Below are 7,032 nucleotides of genomic sequence, written 5' to 3' on the forward strand. Positions count from 1 at the left end.
TCTCTATGTGTGTGTGTGTCTCTCTCAATTTGTGTGTGTGTCTGTCTCTCTCTTTCTCAGTCTCTGTGTGTGTGTGTGTCTATGTGTGTCTGTGTCTCTGTGTGTGTGTCTGTGTGTTTCTCTCTCTTTGTCTTTGTGTGTCTCTCTCTGCCTCTCTCTGTCTCTGACTCTATCTCTCTCTCTCTGTGTCTCTGTGTGTGTCTCTCTCTTTCTCTCTCTGTCTCTCTCTCTGTGTTCTTTATCTGTGTCTCACTCTCTGTGTGTGTTTGTCTCTCTGTCTCTCTGTGTGTGTGGCTCTCGCTGTATGTCTCTGTATGTGTGTGTGTCTCTCTGTGTGTGTCTCTGTGTGTGTGTCACTCTCTCTCTTTCTCTGTGCCTCTCTCTTGCTCTCTGTGTGTGTCTCTTTCTCTGTGTCTCTCTCTGTCTCTCTATGTGTGTGTTTCGCTCTGTGTCTCTCTGTGTGTGTCTCTCTCGGTGTGTGTCTCTATCTCTCTGTCTGTGTGTTTCTCTGTGTGTCTCTCTATCACTCTGTGTGTGTGTGTCTCTCTATCTGTGTGTGTGTGTCTCTGTGTGTGTGTTTCTCACTGTCTCTCTGTCTCTCTGTGTGTCTCTCTCTCTCTGTGTGTGTCTCTCATCACTCTGTCTCTCTCTCTCTCTGTTTCTCTGTGTGTGTGTCTCTATGTGTGTCTCTGTGTGTGTCTCTCTCACTGTCTGTGTCTCTGTGTGTGTGAGCCTCTCTCTCTATGTCTCTCTCTCTCTATCTCCGTGTGTGTGTCTCTCTGTCTGAGTCTCTCTCTCTGTCTCTCTTTCTCTGTGTGTGTCTCTCTCTCTTTGTGTGTGTGTGTATTTCTCTCTCTCTCTCTCTGTGTCTCTGTGTGTGTGTGTCTCTCTGTCTCTATGTGTGTGTGTCTCTCTCTCTGTCTCTGTGTGTGTGTGTGTCTTCTCTCTCTGTGTGTCACTCTCTCTCTCTCTCTATCTCTCTGTGTCGATCTCTCTTTCTTTCTCTCTCTCTCTTTATGTGTGTTTGTCACTCTCTCTCTTTCTCTGTATATCTCTCTCTGTGTGTATCTGTCTCTCTGTGTGTGTGTGTCTCTCTCTTTTTTGAGTGTGACTCACTCTTTCTGTGTTTCTGTGTGTGTGTGTGTGTCTTTCTCTCTCTGTCTCTCACTCTCTCTCTCTGTTTGTCTCCGTGTGTGTCTCTCTCTCTCTCTCTATCTCTGTGTGTCTCTGTGTGTGTGTGTGCGTGTCTCTCTCTGTGTCTATCTGTGTGTGTCTCTATCTCTCTGTCTGTCTGTCTCGCTCTCTTTCTCTCTGTGTGTCTCTCTCTCCCTGTCTGTGTGTGTTTGTGTGTGTGTCCCCTCCAAGTCTCTATCTCTCTGTGTGAGTGTGTCTCTCTCTCTTTGGGTGTCTCTCTTTCTCTTTCTCTCTCCCTGTGTGTGTGTCTTTGTGTCTGTGTGTGTGTCTCTCTCTATGTGTCTCTGTGTGTGTGTCTCTGTGTGTGTGCGTATGTCTGTTTGTGTGTGTGTCTCTTTCTCTGTCTCTCTCTATTTCTCTCTCTCTGTGTGTCTCTCACTCTTTCTCTCAGTGTGTGTGTCTCTCTGTTTCTCTCTCTCTCTTTGAGTGTCTCTCTCTCTCACTTTGTGTGTGTGTGTCTCTCTCTCTGTGTGTGTCTCTCTCTGTTTCTCTCTCTCTCTGTGTCTCTCCTGTCTCTCTTTCTCTCTGTCTCTCTCTGTGTCTTTCTGTGTTTGTGTGAGTCTCTTTTTCTCTGTGTGTGTGTTGCTCTCATTCTTTCTCGGTCTCTCTCTCTCTGTGCATGTGTGTGTGTATCGCAATCTCTGTCTCTCTGTATCTCTCTCTCTGTCTCTGTGCGTGTGTGTCACTTTCTCTAACTCTTTCTCTCTCTCTCAGTCTCTCTTTCTCTCTCTGTGTGTGTGTCTGTATTTCTGTATGTGTCTCTCTATCTGTCTCTGTCTCTCTCTCTCTCTGTGTGTGTCTCTCTGTGTGTGTGTGTTTCCTCTCTCTGTCTCTGTCTCTCTCTGTGTGTGTATCTCTGTGTTTCTGTCTCTGTCTCTCTCTTTTTCTCTCTCTCTGTCTGTCTCTCTCTATGTGTGTATCTCTCTCTCTCTCTTTCTCTCTCTGTCTCTTTTTGTGTGTCTCTGTGTGTGTGTGTCTCTCTCTTTTTGTCTCTGTGTGTGTGTGTCGCTCTCTCTCTTTCTCTCTGTGTGTGTTTCTCTGTGTGTGTGCTTTCTCTTTCTCTCTCTCTCTCTCTCTGTGTTTCTCTCTCTCTGTATCTCTGTTGTGTATGTGTGTGTCTCTCTCTGTGTGTGGGTGTCTGTCTCTCTCTCTCTATGTCTCTCCATTTCTCTCTCTCTCTTTGTCTCTCTCTATTTCTCTCTGTGTGTGTGTGTTTCTCTCTCACTCTACCTCTCTGTGTGTCTCTCTCTGTCCCTCTCCCTCTGTGTGTGTGTCTCTGTCTCTCTCTCTCTCTGTGTCACTCTGTCTGTGTCTGTGTGTCTCTAGTTCAGTGTCTCTCTGTGTGTGTGTGTATGTGTGTCTGTTTGTGTGTGTTTGTGTCTCTCTCTCTCTCTGTGTCTCTCTCCCTCTCCCTGTGTGTATCTCTCTCTGTGTGTGTGTGTGTGTTTGTCTGTGTTTCTCTCTCTGTGTGTCTGTGTGTATTCCTTTCTCTCACTCTTTCTCTCTCACTCTCTGTGCCTCTGTGTGTGTGTGTGTCCCTCTCTGTGTCTCTTTCTCTTTCTCTATGTGTCTCTCTCTCCTGTCTCTGTTTCTCTCTGTCTCTCTCTGTCTCTGTGTGTGTATCTCAATCTCTGTCTCTCTGTCTCTCTCTCTGTGTCTCTCTCTGTTTGTGTGTCTCTGTGTGTATGTGTCTCTCTTTCTCTGTGTGTGTGTGTCGCTCTCTCATTCTCTCTCTCTGTGCTTTCTCTCTGTGTCTCTCTCTCTCTGTGTCTGTGTGTGTGTGTGTGTGTGTGTGCGTCTCTCTCTCTCTCTGTGGGTCTCTCTCTCTGTCTCTCTATGTCTTTCTCTTTGTGTGTGTATCTGTCTCTCTGTGTGTGTCTGTCTCTCTCTCTTTCTGTTTGTGTGTGTCACTCTCTCTCTCTCGTTCTTTGTGTGTCTTTCTCACTGTGTTTGTGTGAGTCTCTCTCCCTTTCTCTGGGTGTGTGTGTCGCTCTCTCTCCCTCTCTCTCTCTCAAACTCTCTCTGTGTGTCTCTCTATTTCTGTCTCTATCTCTGTGTGTGTCTCTCTCTCTATGTTTGTGCGTGTGTGTCTCTGTCTCTCTGTCTGTCTCTCCCTCTCTCTCTGTTTATATCTCTGTCTCTCTGTGTGTGTGTCTCTCTCTCTTTGTGTGTTTCTCTGTGTGTGTGTGTTTGTGTGTGCCTCTCTCTTTATCTCTGTGTCTCTCTCTCTTTCTTTCTCTCTGTGTGTGTGTGTGTGTGCCTTTCTGTGTTTATGTGAGTCTCGCTTTCTCTGTGTGTGTGTTGCTCTCTCTCACTCTCTCTGTCTCTCTCTATCTGTGTATGTGTGTCTCTCTCTCTCTGTCTATGTCTCTCTCTCTGTGTGTTTCTCTCTCTCTCGGTCTCTCTCCCTCTCTCTGTGTTTGTGTCTCTGTCTCTCTCTCTCTCTGTGTGTGTGTGTGGGTGTGTGGGTGTGTCTCTCTGTCTCTCACTGTCTCTTTGTGTGTGGGTGTGTCTGTATGTGTTTGTGTCTTCCTCTCTCTGTGTGTCTTTCTCTTTCTCTTTGTGTGTGTCTCTGTCTCTCTCTCTCTGTGTCACTCTCTCTGTCTCTGTGTGTGTGTGAGTCACTGTCTCCCTCTGTGTCTCTGTCTCTCTCTTTCTGTGTGTGTGTCTCTGTGTGTGTGTGTGTCTCTCTCTGTGACTCTCTCTGTGTCTCGCTCTTTCTGTCTCTCTCTCTCTCTCCCTCTGTGTGTGTGGCTCTCTTTCTCTCTCTCTGTTTGTGTGTGTGTATGTGTGTCTCTTTGTGTGTGTGAATGTGTCTCCCTCTCTCTCCTTGTGGTTGTCTCTCTCTCATTCTCTGGCTCTGTGTGTGTGTCTCTCTCTCCCTCTCTCTCTCCCTCTCTCTCTCTCTCTCTCTCTGTGGGTTTTCTCTGTGTGTGTGTGTGTCTCTCTCTCTCTTTGTGTGTGAGTCTCTATCTCTGTGCATGTTTCTGTGTGTGTGTGTGTGTCTCTCTGTGTGTGTGAGTGTGTCTCCCTCTCTCTCTCTGTGTGTGTCTCTCTCATTCTCTTGCTCTGTGTGTGTGTGTCTCACTTTTTGTCTCTCTCTATCTGTGTCTCTCTTGCTCTGTGCGTGTGTGTCTCACTTTTTGTCTCTCTCTCTCGGTGTCTCTCTCTCTGTGTCTCTCTCTCTTTGTCTCTCGCACACTCTATGTGTGTGTGTGTCTCTGTGGCTCTCTATCTCTCTCTCTCCCTGTCTGTGTGTCCCTATCTCTCTCTCTGTGTCTCTCTCTCTCTCTCTCTCTTGCTCTCTCTGTCTCTGTTTCTGTGTCTCTCTCTAACTCTCGGTGTCTCTCTCTCTCTCTGTGTGACTCCCTCTCTTTCTCTGTGTGTGTGTGTCTCTCTATGTGTGTGTGTGTGTGTGTGTGTGTGTGTGTGGTGTGTGTCTCTCTCTGTCTCTCTCTATTTCTCTCTCTCTCTGTGTCTCTCTCTTTGTCTCTGTGTGTGTGTTTGTCCCTCTCTCTCTCTTTGCGTGTGTGTGTGTCGCTCTCTCTTCTCTCTTTGTGTGTGTCTCTGTGTGTGTGTGTGTCTCTGTGTGTGTGTCCCTCTCTCTCTCTCTTTCTCTCTGTGTGTGTTTGTGTCTCTCTCTCTCTATGGTTGTCTGTCTCTGTGTGTGTTTATGTCACTCTTTCTCTGTGTGTGTGTGTCTCTCTCTCTTTTTCTCTCCCTCACTCTGTGTCTCTGTCTCTCTGTGTGTGTATCTCTGTGTGTGTGTGCGTGTGTCTCTCTCTCTGTTTCTGTCTGTGTATCTTTCTCTGTCTGTCTCTCTCTCTGTCTCTGTGTGTGTGTGTCTCTGTCTCTCTCTTTCTTTCTCTCTGTCCTTCTCTCTCTCTCTCTCTCTCTGTCTGTCTGTGCCATTCTCTCTGTGTTTGTGTGAGTCTCTCTTTCTCTGTGTGTGTGTCGCTCTCTCTCACTCTTTGTCTTTGTGTGCGTGTGTGTATCTCAATCTCTCTCTCTCTGTCTCACTTTTTCTGTCTCTCTCTCTCTCTCTCTCTCTCTCTCTGTATGTCTGTGTGTGTGTGTGTCTTTCTCTCTCTCTGTCTTTCTGTATGTGTCTCTCTCTCTGTGTCTCTCTCTCATTTTTCTCTCTCTCTCTCTGTGTGTCTCTTTGTGTCTCTCTGTGTGTCTATCTCTCTCTCTCTTTGTGTTTCTCTCTCTCTGTGTCTCTGTGTGTGTGTCTCTCTCTCTCTGTCTCTCACTCTCTTACTGTGTGTCTCTCTGTCTCCCTCTCTCTGGGTGTGTTTCCCTCTCTCTCTCTCTCTCTCTCTCTCTGTGTGTGTGTGTGTCTCTCTCCCTGTGTCTCTCACTCTCTATCTTTCTGTTTGTGGGTGTCTCTCTTTCTCTTTCTTTGTGTGTGTCTCTCACTCTGTGTGTGTGTGTTTGTGTGTCTCTGTGTGTGTGTGTCTCTCTCTTTTTTTGTTTGGGTGTATGTCTCTGTGTGTGTGTGTGTTCTTTCTCTCTGTGTGTGTTTGTGTGTGTCTCTCTCTCTGTCTCTCTCTCCTCTCTCTTTGTGTGTGTGTGTGTGTGTTTGTGCCTCTGTGTGTGTGTGTGGGTGTCTCTTTCCTTGTCTATGTGTGTGTGTCGCTCTCTCTCTCTGTCTCTCTCTCTCTGTCACTCTGCGTGTGTCTCTCTCTTTCTCTCTCTGTGTGTGTGTCTCTCTCTCTGTGTCTCTCTCTCTGTGTCTCTCTCTGCGTGTGTGTGTCTCTCTCTCTGTCTCTCTCTGTCTCTCTGTGCATGTCTCTCTCTCTTTCTGTGTCTCTCTCTCTCTGTGTGAGTCTCTATCTGTGTGTGTCCACACTTTCTCTCTGTCTCTCGCTCTTTCTTTCTGTGTGTGTTTCTGTCTCTCTGTGTCACTCTCTCTCTTTGTGTGGTTCTCTCTCTGTGTGTGCTTTCACCCTCTGTGTGTGTGTGTGTGTGTGTGTGTGTGTGTCTGTGTATGTTTCTCTCTGTGTGTGTGTGTCTCTCTGTGTGTGTGTGTGATTCTCTCTATATATATCTCTCTGTCTCTCTCTCTGTGTGTTTCTCTCTCTCTCTTTGTGTGTCTCTCTCACCCTCTCTCCCTTTCTCTCTCTGTATCTCTGTGTGTGTGTGTGTGTGAGTCTCTCTCTCTTTCTCTGTGTGTGTGTGTCGCTCTCTCTCTTTCTCTGTCTCTCTCTCTCTCTGTATGTGTGTGTGTCTCTCTCTGTGTGTGTCTGTCTCTCTCTGTGTCCCTCTCCGTCTCTCTCTTTCTGTGTCTCTCTCTCCCTCTCTCTCTCTCTCTCTCTTCTCTGTGTGTGTGTGTGTCGTTCTCTCTCACTCTCTCTCTCTCTGTGTCTCTATTTCTCTGTCTCTCTCTCTACCTCTGTGTGTGTGTCTCTCTCTCTATGTTTTGAGTGTGTGTGTCTCTCTCTCTCTCTCTCTCTGTGTCTCTCTCAGTTTCTCTCTCTCACTCTTTCTGTGTGTGTCTCTCTCTTTCTGTGTGTATGTCTCTCTCTGTCTCTCTTTCTCTTTGTCTCTCTCTCTGTGTCTCTGTGTGGTTGTCTCTTTCTTTGTCTATGTGTGTGTGTCACTCTCTCTCTCCCTGTCTCTATCTGCCCCTTCTCTCTGTCTCTCTTTCCCTCCCTCTCTCTCTCTCTGTCTCTCTCTCTCTGCGTGTCTCTCTCTCTCTCCCTGTCTATTTCTCTCTCTGTGTGTGTCCCTATCGCTCTTTTTCTCAGTGTGTGTGTCTCTCTCTGTCTCTCTCTCCCTCTGTGTGTGTTTTCTCTTTCTCTCTCTCTCTCTCACTCTCTGTCTCTCTCTCTGTGC

Source organism: Jaculus jaculus, unplaced genomic scaffold (genome assembly GCF_020740685.1).
Source record: "Jaculus jaculus isolate mJacJac1 unplaced genomic scaffold, mJacJac1.mat.Y.cur mat_scaffold_49_1_773495_arrow_ctg1, whole genome shotgun sequence".
Classification (NCBI taxonomy): Eukaryota; Metazoa; Chordata; class Mammalia; order Rodentia; family Dipodidae; genus Jaculus; species Jaculus jaculus.